The following is a 13,547-nucleotide window of genomic DNA, read 5'->3' on the forward strand; positions in this document are numbered from 1 at the left end:
ATTTCTCAAGAATCTATGGATCTATCTAGGGCAGAGTTTGGCTAAAGATGGCCTAAATTCTTGTATAAATAATTGGGTTCAAAATGCTTCTAGAGTAACCATAAAAGTTTAAGTAGTATAGCACACACTATCCTACCTCACTGAAGGTTAATAAAGAGGTTGTAAATCTTTTTTTTTTTTTCATTTTATTTTATTTCTTTTCAGTGTTCCAGCATTCATTGTTTATGCACCATACCCAGTGCTCCATGCAATACATGCCCTCCATGATACCCACCACCAGGCTTACCCAACCCCCGACCCACTCCCCTCCAAAACCCTCAGTTTGTTTCTCAGTGTTCACAGTCTCTCGTGGTTTTTCTCTCCTTCCAATTTCCCCCAACTCACTTCTCTCCATCTCCCCATGTCCTCCGTGTTATTCCTTATGCTCCACAAATAAGAAAAAGCTTATGGCAATTGACTCTCTCTGCTTATTTCACTCAGCATAATCTCCTCCAGTCTCATCCAATTTTATATAAAAGTTGGGTATTCATCCTTTCCGATGGAGGCATAATTCTCTATTGTATATATGGACCATATCTTCCTTATCCATTTGTCTGTTGAAGGGCATCTTGGCTCTTTCCACAGTTTGGCAACTGTGGCCATTGCTGCTATGAACATTGGAGTACAGGTGGCCCTTCTTTTCACTACATCAGTATCTTTGGGATAAATACCCAGTAGTGCAATTGCAGGGTCATAGGGAAAATCTATTTTCAATTTCTTAAGGAGTCTCCAAACTGTTTTCCAAAGTGGCTGCACCAAACTTACATTCCCACCAACAGTGTAAGAGGGTTCCCCTTTCTCCACATCCTCTCCAACACATGTTTATTCTATTTGTATGTGAATGCCTTAGAAATAGTGTTTAATGTTTTTTATGGAACAAGCTATTGGAAGTAGGCATAGTAAATGAGAAATCTGTTTTACAAATAAACATTGAAACCCAAAGAGGTTAATCAATTAACTCAAATCATGTCTTATGTTAGAAGAAAATGCAGGCCTAGATTTTAGTTCTCCTAGTTCCTAACTCCATGTTCACAAAACCATGTGATTGCTTCCAGGGGGGAAGTTGATTTAGATAAAAAATGTAACCTAAAAGGAAAAATCTTGCTTTGTGATCTGGTTGAATGATTATCTATTAAGAACACCTTAGAGGAGGGGCGCCTGGGTGGCTCAGTGGGTTAAAGCCTCTGCCTTAGGCTCAGGTCATGATCCCAGGGTCCTGAGATCAGGCCCCACATCAGGCTCCGCATCTGGCTCTCTGCTCAGCAAGGGAGCCTGCTTCCCATCTCTCTGCCTGCCTCTCTGCCTACTTGTGATCTCTGTCAAATGAATAAATAAAATCTTTAAAAAAAAAAAAAAAACCTTAGAGGATATTTTTGATTTATATTTATTTTTGTTTTGTTTTTGTTTTTGTCACTGAAAGAGTGACCTTGTTTTTTTTTTTTTTTTTTTTTTTTTTTGCATGTCAGTACTATTACACAGTCGTATGTAATAAAATTATAAAAAGATACAGGAGGAAAAATAATTGATGTGTAATAGTGCATACATGGGAAGTAGAAGGTGAGGAATGGAATGGGATAGAATTTACAGGTCTTACCTGCATCTATAACATTAATTTTTTAAAAGTTGAGGGGTACCTGGTTGGCTTAGTTGGTTAAGTGTCAGACTCTTGATTTCAGCTAGGGTCTGATCTCAGGGTCATGGGATTGAGCCCTCAGGCTCTATGCTTAGCAGGGCGTTTTCTCAGGATTCTGTCTCTCTTTCTATCTCTTTCTCTCTCCCTCTGCCCTCCCCCCTGCTCATGCTCTCTCTCTCTCTTTTTTAAATTTAAATTCATTAATTAACATCTAATGTATTATTGGTTTCAGAGGTACAGGTCTGTGATTCATCAGTCTTATATAATATCTAGTGTTCATTACAACACATACTCTCCCCAATGTCCATCACTCAGTTACCCCATTCCTCTACTCTACCCCGCTAGCAATCCTCATTGTACTTCGCATGATTAAGAGTCTCTTATTGTTTGTGTCCCCCTCTGATTTCATCTTATTTTTTCCTCTCTTCCCCTATGATTCTCTACTTTGTCTTTCTCTGATTGACTTATTTCACTTAGCATATTACCCTCTAGTTCCATCCACTTCATTGCAAATGGCAAGATTTCACTTTGATGGTATCCATTGTATATATATATATATATACCACATCCTTATCCATTCATCTTTCTATGGACATCTGGGCTCTTTCTACAGTTTGATTATTATGGACATTGCTACTATAAACATTGGAGGTGCAGGTGCCCCTTTGGATCACTAGAATTGTATCTTTGAAGTAAATATCCAGTAGCTGAAATCATGACCTTCTGTACCTTTTTTATGTAAAAATTCTGTGCTTCCATGATCTTAGAAACTCTTTTTGATGGAATGGACCTGTCAGTGCAGCACTCTCTATCTCACCTCCCCCCATCTAAAAGACAAAGAAACAGCAAGTGAGGGAATTGGTAGAGAGAAGTGATAAGGAAGGAGGAAACAGGGAGCAAATGGGTGGAGGGAGGAAGGGAGGGGAAGGAGAAGCCCTGATTGACTGGAGCAAAGTATCTTGATGTGATTGCTCCTTCCATAGTACTGATCCAAATGATTATGGTTACTGCATTGGGCAGGGTCTACCTCAAGGAGAAAGCATAACTACGATGATGACATCGTCTTCAATCAACATTAGTTTCCATTGTAAGAACTGGCTTCAAATCAAAAAGAACCATTTTTAGAAAATTGGAAATGCCTTAGTTCTCTGAGTGAAAACAGTGTTTTAAATACTTAAAAATTAGTCTTGGGGGCCCCTGGGTGGCTCAGAAGAAGGTTAAAGCCTCTGCCTTCGGCTCAGGTCATGATCCCAGGGTTCTGGGATCAAGCCCCACATCGGGCTCTCTTTTTGGCGGGGAGCCTGCTTCCTCCTCTCTCTCTCTGCCTGCCTCTCTGCCTACTTGTGATCTCTCTCTGTCGAAAAATAAAAATTTTTAAAAATTAGTCTTAATGTCTTTTTTATAATACTAGTCCATCTGGGATAATCAATGAACAAACATGTTGAGAATTTGAATATGGATAACTCTGATCATTGCAATTACTTGCCAGGTTTGCAGTGATATAAGGTAATGCTTTTGAAGTGTGCAAAAGGTTCATTTCATCAAAGGTTCACGGGATTATGTTTGTCACTGTTGTTTTCAATAGAATTTCTCAATCCCAAACTCAGATGCCCTGTATCTTCTCTTGAAATGATATGGAAACCTGTGATTCAAAAATATTTACTGCTTAGAATCTCCCTAATACAAAAATCTGAAGAAATGAATTTCTTAGCTTTTCTGAGTTCAAATTGAAAGACAAACAAAACCAAAGATGAGATACTCTATTTTATAATGTATAATCTTAGCAAATTTTGAAATGAGCTGTAATTGACACAATACTAATTCAAGTCCAATTTACTCTACATCCTTCATGTTGCTACCGCTGCCTCTCTAGCAGCCAACACTCTTCCAGAGCACTGGCAGATGCTCAGTGAATGTGAACTGCTAGAGGGAATGAATACTGGAAAGTGGATGGACTGGATGTCATGAAACCTCTTTGGGTAAGGATGGTTGTATCCCACTCAAGGAAAATATTTTCTTAAGAATGTATAAAATAAAATTTTCAGGGTTTTTATGAACTTATCCATATTTTCACGTAACAACACTACTAGGAGAACAACCTCACATAGCAATCACTGGCTTGGTCTGGCTAACTCTTTAGGTAGAGTGCCTATAAAATGTATTATCTAGGGGTGAGCAGGTGGTAGAGTGAGCACCTCAGTAAATTATCTCCTGTCAAAAAATGACAACACTGGCAAGATTATCAAAAACAATCATTCCAGAACTCTGGAAATTTAACCAAAGGCATACAACAAATTAAAAGTACTTATTGAAGAAAAATTACTGAACCTAATTTGAAACAGAGAAGTCTATGGATTTTAAGTTAGAGTTAATTCCCATCTTTCTATCAACTCTTTAGAATGATAATGTGAAGACCAGAGCCTTGCTGCCACCAGAGGGGGCTAATGTGATTTGGAACATCACCAAAAACAAAACAAAACAAAACAAAACAAAACAAAACAAACAAACAAACAAACAAAAAACCCTGCCCCTAGGGCTTTGTCACTATTTGACCTGACTTGTAGCTTCATGAGAAAACTTTATTCCCAGGGTGTAGCTGATAACAGTAGAAACCAGTAGTAGTCAGGGAAGGTCTATATCATGGATTCATAAAGCTGTGATATTAGCTGGGCAAGAAGGAGCCCAGAAAAAAAATTAAAAGGAAGATCTATCTACATAATTACACGTCCATGGTGTGCTAGGAACACCTCTGACATATTCCCGGGAGATCTGGAATGCGGTTTGCATGTTCAGTAAAGGAATTGCTGAGAGATCTATGCTGATGTATCAATGACACCTAAGAGGCCATGACTAAAAATTAACCAAGAATTAAAACAAACAAATGGAGACTTCACACTACATGGGATACAAACACTACTGACTTGGTCCTAGGAAGTCACTAAACAAAAGAGAAATCGAATTCCCAATAACAAAAACAGCAACAAAAAGTACAATAACAACAAACAGTGGTGAGATGGGATGGATTATCAGATTCCAAATGGACTAAAATATACATCTAGTATGTTTAGTTTTCAACAACTATTAGGAGGTGTGCAAAGAAACAGGGATGTACAGCCTGTATACAGGAAACAAAATGATCCAAAGAAATTGACCCTGAGGGTGCCTGGATGTTTGACTTAATAGGTGGACTTTAAATGAGCTTTTATAAATATGTTCAAAGAAAAGGAAATTATAAAGAAAAGTGGAACAACAATATTTCGCCAAATAGGTAATACCAATACAGGGAGAAATCGTTTTTATAAAGAATCAAATAGATTCTGTAGTTCAAAAAATAATAACTGAAATGAAAAATTCACTGGAGGGTCTCAGTATCCGATTCTAACAGGCAGAAGAAAGAATTAGCAAACTTGAAGACAGTTAATAGATATTAATGTCTGAGGAACAGAAAGAAAAAGAATGAAGAAAATGAACAGAGCTTAAAGTACCTATGGGACACCATCAAATGGACCAACATGTGCATAATGGGAATTCCAGAAGAGGAAAAAGATAAAGATATTTGAAGAAATAATGATCAAAATTTTCTAAAATTGATTTAAAAACATTAATCTACACATCAAAGAGGTCCAAGCAACTCTAAGTATAGTAAACATAAAGAGATCTATACCTGAACACATTCTAATCAAGCTGTTGAAGGCCAAAAACATAGGAAGAATCTCAAAAGCAACAAGAGAAGAAACTTCTCATGTACAAATGATCCTCCATAAGCTTAACAGCTAACTCCTCAGAAACCGTGGAAGCCATAAGGCAGAGTTAAGAGGGCTAAGAAAATATCTTTCTTAGATATTTAGATATGCACTTAGATATGCACTAGAAAATATCTAATACAAAGGAAGGGAAAAATAAGAAACACCGGGACAAAGGATGTAGCAAAACAGAAGATACAAATTTAATCATCAGTAATTACATTAGAAGAAATGTATTTAGTACTCTAATCAAAAGTCAGAGATCATCAATTGGATTTTTTTTAAAGACCCAACTATATGCTGTCAACAAGAAATAGGTTTTAGATTCAAAAGCACAAACAGGTTGAAAGCAAAGGATGAAAATGTATAGCATGCATACATACAGTAATCAAAAAAACACTGGAATGATTATACCAGTATCAAAAAAAGTAACTTTAATACAAAATATATTACCAGTCAAGGTGAGACATTTATAATGATGAAACAGTCAATTCGTCAGGCATATGTAAAAATTGAAAACAGACATGTACTTAACAACAGAGCCCCAAAATACATGAAGTAAAAAATGACAGAATTGAAAGGAGAAATAGCTCAACAATAATAGTTGGAAATGTCAATACTCCACTCTCAACAGTTGCTAGAACAACTAGCAAGTTGTCAGAACATCAGCAAGGATGCAGAAGACAAAAACAGCACTATCCTTAATTTCACAAAACACACTGAGGGTTGCAGCGGGGTGGGGTGAGGGGGGTAGGGAGAGGGTGGTGGGGTTAATGACATTGGGGAAGGTATGTGCTATGGGAGTGCTGTGAAGTAAGTAAACCTGGCGATTCACAGACCTGTACCCCTGGGGCTAATAATACGTGATATGTTAATAAAAAATAAAAAATTGTAATAAAAAAACCCAGCACTATCAACCAACTTGACTTGACTGATATCTACAGAACGCTTCACCCAACAACATCAGAAGATACACATATTCTTTTCAAGTGCACAGGCACCATTCTCTGCGATAGCATATTTTCCATGCCACAAAACATAAAATCATAAAAGTTTGTTTTCAAAACACAGTGGAATTAAATTAAATATTTATTGTTCAAACCAGGATACTTTTAAGAGGGGCTCAATACTGATAATTACACCATAATTGACATAAATGAAAACTAACGAGCAAATCAAGGCATGTTCTCATTCTTCCTTTAGCAGGGAATCAACTATACTGTCCCCCATAGTTCTCTCTCTCTCTCCTTCAGTCATCTCCAATGTGAAACTTATCTTATTGTAAACTTTTGAGTTTGTAACACATCTTCTAGACCAGTTTGAGTTGGGGTACTTCAGGGTTCATGCACTTTATTTTTAAATGAATTAATCTTAAGTTCAGCATGCCTATTTAAAACAATTTTTATTTTTTTTTTATTTTTATTTTTTTTTTTTTTAAAGATTTTATTTATTTTATTTGACAGAGAGAGATCACAAGTAGGCAGAGAGGCAGGCAGAGACAGAGGGGGAAGCAGGCTCCCTGCTGAGCAGAGAGCCCGATGCGGGGCTCGATCCCAGGACTCTGAGATCATGACCTGAGCCGAAGGCAGCGGCTTAATCCACTGAGCCACCCAGGCGCCCCTAAAACAATTTTTAAAGACAAGTTTAGTTTGATTTTTTTAGTTTTAAATTAAATCCACATGACAAAGGGGGGCTATGGGAAATTCTAAAAAACCCATTTGGCTTTGTCCTTTTGTTGCATTTGGCTTCAGACTCAGTCTTGGCCTTTGGGATGTTTAGCATTTTATTTATTTATTTATTCATTTATTCATTTATTTATTTATTTTAAAGATTTTATTTATTTATTTGACAGATAGAGATCACCAGTAGGCAGAAAGGCAGGCAGAGAGAGAGGAGGAAGCAGGCTTCCCACTGAGCAGAGAGCTGGATTCAGGGCTCGATCTGAGGACCCTGAGATCATGACCTGAGCTGAAAGCAGAGGCTTTAACCCACTGAGCCACCCAGGCGCCCCTGTTTAGCATTTTAGAATGGTTAATTTCTACTTATTGTATCTACCTGGAAATTCCATGCCTTACTAGAAATGTATACCATTCTTAACCTCAAACATCCTAAAACTTTGAAATGGTAAAAAAAGAGATGGGAAAAGGGATATTTTCCACTTATTTCACCTATTATTTCACTTACAGGGGTGAGCTAACGGAGTCTGATTATATGGAGGAGATTTTGTTAGTAGTCATATTCTGACCTACATGTCTGCGCATAAAAGGGGCAGACAAAGTGTAAATGTTTGGTCAAAACCACTATTCTTCTCAATTCCTGACCATTGTATGTGACAGAAAGCAGTTTGAATATTTTTGTGATCCTTTTATTTTTATTTTTTTTAAGATTTTATTTATTCATTTGACAAAGAGAGAAAGAGATCACAAGTAGGCTGGCTGGAGGAGAGGGAAGCAGGCCCCCTGCAGAGCAGAGAGGCCGATGAGGGACTCAATTCCAGGACCCTGAGATCATGACCTGAGCCAAAGACAAAGGCTTAACCCACTGAGCCACCAGGTCACACGATTTTTATTTTTTTTAAAGATTTTATTTATTTATTTGACAGAGAGAGAGAGAGAACACACAAGCAGGCAGAATGGCAGGCAGAGGGAGAGAGAAGCAGCCTCCCTGCCAAGCAAGGAGCTTGATGTGGGACTCAATTCCAGGACCTGGGATCATGATCCGAGCCAAAGGCAGCCGCTTAATGGACTGAGCCACCCAGGGGTTCCTTTTGTGGTCCTTTTAATTTGCTACTAGAACTAACAGTATACCTCCAAATGATTTTTATGATTTTGTATTTGTCAATGGTAACCCAGAGAAGCAAATCAGCTGGATATATATAGATATAAATAATATAGCTATATAATTGCTTACACAATGTAGGGGCTGACTAAGCAAATTTAAAGTCTATAGGGCAGACCACCAGGATGGGTGACTGGAGACTTTAATTACATCAGCAAATTCCCTTCATAACAGCACCTAGGTTAATGCTTGATTGAATAATTGGTAACAGTAGCCTAACCAAATTCACATATCAAAATGCCAGCACAGTCAACCCCTTGTCAGATTAGTACCCTTAAACTGTATCTAATGTCTCCTTAAACTGTATTCATTCAGTCTCCTGATAAAGATAGTAACAAACTTCTATCTCTGCATAACATGATACAACTAACCTATCCACAACCAAAAACACACCAACATTTTCCCAAGATGAGTACACAAAGTCTTTGGGTGCTATTCATTCATCCTGATATTTCGTATCTTAAATAATGAGATAGAAAATTACTATCAACACATTTTCTATTAGATGAAGCAATAATAAAGAGGAAAAAAAACAAAAAAAATATTTGTATATCCATACAAAAGTATTCACACCAAAATAAAGAATAAAGAAATATTTATAATTATTAGTCCTCATTTCTGAAATCACCCTCGTGGTTGGAGCTGGCATTTACAAATACCTCCTTCCACAAATCATTTCATGTTTGCTTTACTCTCAGCAAGCATTTCACCTGAAGGGGTGAACCAGGTCCATTCCTGAAAGGTGTCTGTTATTAGCAGTCCTGCTTCTTCTGGGTTGTTGAAGTCTTCCATTGGCTTTAATCACAGGACATGAGAGTACTAAATGATTACCCAAGAGGTCTCCTGTATTCCAGACACACTCTTTCCTACCTCTATTAAGTGACAGTAGTCGAGTTTCTCCTTGGTAATCAGGGTCAATCAATCCACCCAGTGGTGACTCTATTTTAGCCTTTTGATTCAGAAGCATGAGGACCCCAAAATGGCTGGTTGCCAGACTCATCTTTTAGTTTTCAGTGGAATCAATGTTATGTCCCTAGGTGGAAGCATTCCTGCCTTTGGATCTGAGCTCTCTAGACCAGTAGAGTCCAAGATCAAGGGAATGGGAACCAAAATTTTGCTAGGTATTGCCAATTAACCAGTGTCATAGCTGAGTCTTCAATGGGTATTTGTCTTAGTTGGTTCTGGCTGCTATAACAAATTACCAGAGACTGGGTAGCTGAAACAACAAACACTTCTTTCCCATAGTTCAGATGATGAGAAATTCAAGATCAAGGTGCCAGCAGTGTCTGCTGAGAGCCCACTTCACTGGTTTTCAAAAGGTTGTCTTCTTGTTGTGTCTTCTTTATAGAGGAAAGCAGAGAGAAAGAATTCAAGCCTTGTTGATCCCTTCTAAGGATACTAATTCCATCATGAAGTCTCCACTCTCGTGAACTAATAACTTCCCAAAGGCTCTCCTAATATCATCACAGTGGAGTTAATATTTCAATATATGAATTTTAGGTGAATACAAACATTTAGTCGATACTACTATTTCACCATTCTATTAAGAAAGTTGCTGTAGGGGACGCCTGGGTGGCTCAGTTGGTTAAGCAGCTGCCTTCGGCTCGGGTCATGATCCCAGCGTCCTGGGATCGAGTCCCACATCGGGCTCCTTGCTCCGCAGGGAGCCTGCTTCTCCCTCTGACTCTGCCTTCCACTCTGTCTGCCTGTACTCGCTCTCTCTCTCTCTTACAAATAAATAAATAAAATCTTTAAAAAAAAAAAAAAAGAAAGAAAGAAAGTTGCTGTAGGATAATGAGGAACATAGTAAGACCAATGAATTCCACGAATGTGGGCCCATTGTCATACTTTATTTGTTGTGAATGAATTTCTTGATCAGAAGCAATGCTGTCTGGAATACCATGGTGGTGGATAAGGAATTCTGTTAAGTCCATGGAAAGTGCTTTTGGCAGAGGTGTTATAGGCAGGGAGGGCAACTTTATATCCAGAGTAAGTACCTTTTCCAAAAACAGCAAAACACTCCCTTTTTACAGTGGAATAAGTCCAAAGTAATCAGCCTCTACCACCAGGTAACACCATGGGAACTGATCACCCTGAGAACTGGTGCCACACTGAAGACACAGTGTAGCACTCTGATGCTGTAAGACTGGGCTCTCAGCAGTGGCTGCAGCCATGTTGGCCTATTTGAGTGAAAGTCCATGTTGCTAAGTCTAGGCAAAACCTCCATCCTTGTCACCATGGCCTCTGTTCATTAGCCTATTGGTCAATGACATAAGTGGCTGAAAAAAGAGGTTGTCTGGTATCCCAAACATGGGTCATACTGACTCCTTAATTATTAAAAATCATCTCTGCTGAGGTCATCTCTTGGTGAGCACTCTCATGGGACATATCTGTCTTTCTTCTGTGCACATATGAAAAGTTCTTTCCCTATGCATCTTCCCCAGATGGCCTTTTTGCCAATATTCCAACTGTATTTCCTCCAAGTCTTTGGTTGTCCAGACACACTACTGCCACAATCCATGAAATAGAACAGATTCAAATGCCTGAACATCTTTCCTTCCACGTAAAATGGCCATGGGCATTTGAGTGTCTTCCCTTTTTTGAATGGGAAATGTGATCAAGATTTCTGTGGAATAATTGTTGCATAAGGCTAAAGAATTGGTATACCAGGGTGGAAGTGAGAATAAGTGGGTATTGTTATAAAAAGACAACATGAGAGATCCCAGTGATAAGGGAGGTATTCTATATTTTGATTGTATTAATGCCAATACTTTGGCTATAATACTGTGTCATCAGGCCATAATTGTTACCTGTGGAAGAAATTTATTAAAGGATACCTGAGGTTTCTTTGTAGTGTTTTTTATAAGTTCATATGAATCTGCAATTACATAGATAAAAAATGTTTAATTAGTTAAAATTTCCATCCTTTTCCAAATTAATAAAAATGCAGAGAAAAAAAAGGCAAAATGAATGTTAAATTGATACCTCTTTTCTCCACTGCATATGAGAAACCAGAAGATAATGAGAGTTAAGGGAAAATAACTTCAAATTAAATTCTATACCCAAGACAAATATATTTTTAAAAAGAAAATACAGTGGAGACATATTTAGGTTAATAAAATCAGAGATTTAATGCCAAATGATCCTCACTGAAGGAAATTCTAGGAGATGGAAAAAGATACTAGAAGGAAGTTCTGATAGGAAGAAAGAAATGTGAGCAAAATTGTTGTGAATGTGTCGATAAATCTAAACTTGCACTAAAGACACAAAACAATTTAAACATTGCCTAATGTGTGGGAAGAAAATAAAAGAGGAAAATAAAGTCCTGGACAATTATAGCATGTGATGTAGCAGGAAGAGGACTTCTGATTGGAGTTAGGATATTCAATGTACTCATATTATTTTTGATGAAGGAAAAAAATTATTACTTTTAATCCTGGTAAAATTAAGAAAGCTTTGTTAAAAATAACTGATAGTAAGTACTTCATATGTTTAATTTTGGATCTAAAATGCAAAGGAAGGGAATGAGGGTAGGAGAATAGTATACAAATGTTAAATACTGTGACAAAGCAAAAGAACAAAACTGAAAAACGAGAGCAGGAAGAATAGAGAAACAGGAGGATAGAACGACTTTCTAATTGTTGTAGAGGGAAGAGGCAAAAGAGAAGGACATTCAAAACAGCCAAAGTGGAGAGTAAATTGTATTCCAAAATGAAATCCAAAAAGAACAAAGAAGACATACCACATAGAGACAGTTTAGACCTGATACCAAAGTGAGTCTTACTATAAAGGTGAAGATCTTATCTGTTCTGTCAAAAGTAAAATATTTTTAAGCAAGTTCATAGTGTAGAACCCAACTTTATGTTCTATATAAGAAATACCCCAAAATCCCAGTGATCCAAAAAGTCCAAATACAAAGATCACAGCAAAGATATACAAAATAAATGAAAATTAGAAGGAAGCAGGTTTGAAATCCTGGCATCAGGTAAGATAGCATTCAGGAATAAAGTAATTGAACGTGACAAGCCACAACTACAAACAAAGATATAACAGAATATCTAGAAATACACTAAATTATACAATGATCACCCATACAAGGCAGAAACTATGCGAGATGAAAGAAGACAAAGATATAAACACATAAATATTAGAAACTGTAACACACCAATATTAAGACAAGATAAAACAAGAGAACAAAAAGTAAGTAAAGATAAAAAAATAAACAGTAGAATGAAGTGGGTCTTATGGATATATATTGAGTATTGCACACTCATAATTAAGAATATACTTCTCAAATAGACATAGAACAGTGGCAAAATTAATCACTTATTAGGATATTCACTAATATTAAAAAACACCAGTACATTTTAAAGTAGAAGTTTCATGAACTGTACTTTGATCATAAATAATAAAACTAAAAATTAAGGACAAAATAAAAAAAATCTTTTCCAACTAGAAAGTTAAAAATTCTTCCATTAAATAGTATAAGAATAAAAAGGAGACATAAAAATTACCAAAATTACAAAAAAAAAAGTAATTTTAAACTGCTCATAACATTCTATGAGATAGGGGCACCTGGGTGGCTCATTGGGTTAAATCCTCTGCCTTGGGCTCAGGTCATGATCTCAGGGCCCTGGAATCAAGCCCCACATGGGGCTCTCTGCTCAGTGGGGAGCCTGCTTCCTTCTCTCTCTCTCTGCCTACTTCTCTGCCTACTTGTGATCTCCATCTGTAAAATGAATAAATAAAATCTTAAAAAAAAAAAGTCTATGAGATACATTTAAGGCATGCCAAAAGAAAATTCACATTCTTAAACACTTATATCAATAAAATGAAAAAATGCATAAAAAAGGAATTAAATTCTCACTCAAGAAGTTAGAAGTAAAACAATGAATAGACCAAAAGAAAGCACAAGGTAAGTATAATAAAGATAAAAGCAAAAATTAATGATGTAGAGCATATAAAAGCAGTAGACCTAACTAATGAACAAAAACTCTGGTGATAAAATGAAATGCACAATCAATTTAGAGATAAAAGGGAATCACATACAAAATGAGAAATGATACCACATATACAGAAAAAAACAAAAAGAAGTCAAAACAGAAAGAGTACTTAGCAAACCTTTATTCAAAAACATGGAAAATGGATGTTATGGATGATTTCTTAGATGAAATACAGTTTACTGAAATTAACCTCATCAAAAATAGACAGCATTAGCTTAAGGAGACCATTTTCCATAGAAGAAAAGAAAATAACTTTATCAAGAAATGTCTACACAGGCCAGGGAGGAAGAT

The sequence above is a fragment of the Mustela lutreola genome, chromosome 7, assembly GCF_030435805.1.
Source record: "Mustela lutreola isolate mMusLut2 chromosome 7, mMusLut2.pri, whole genome shotgun sequence".
Lineage (NCBI taxonomy): Eukaryota > Metazoa > Chordata > Mammalia > Carnivora > Mustelidae > Mustela > Mustela lutreola.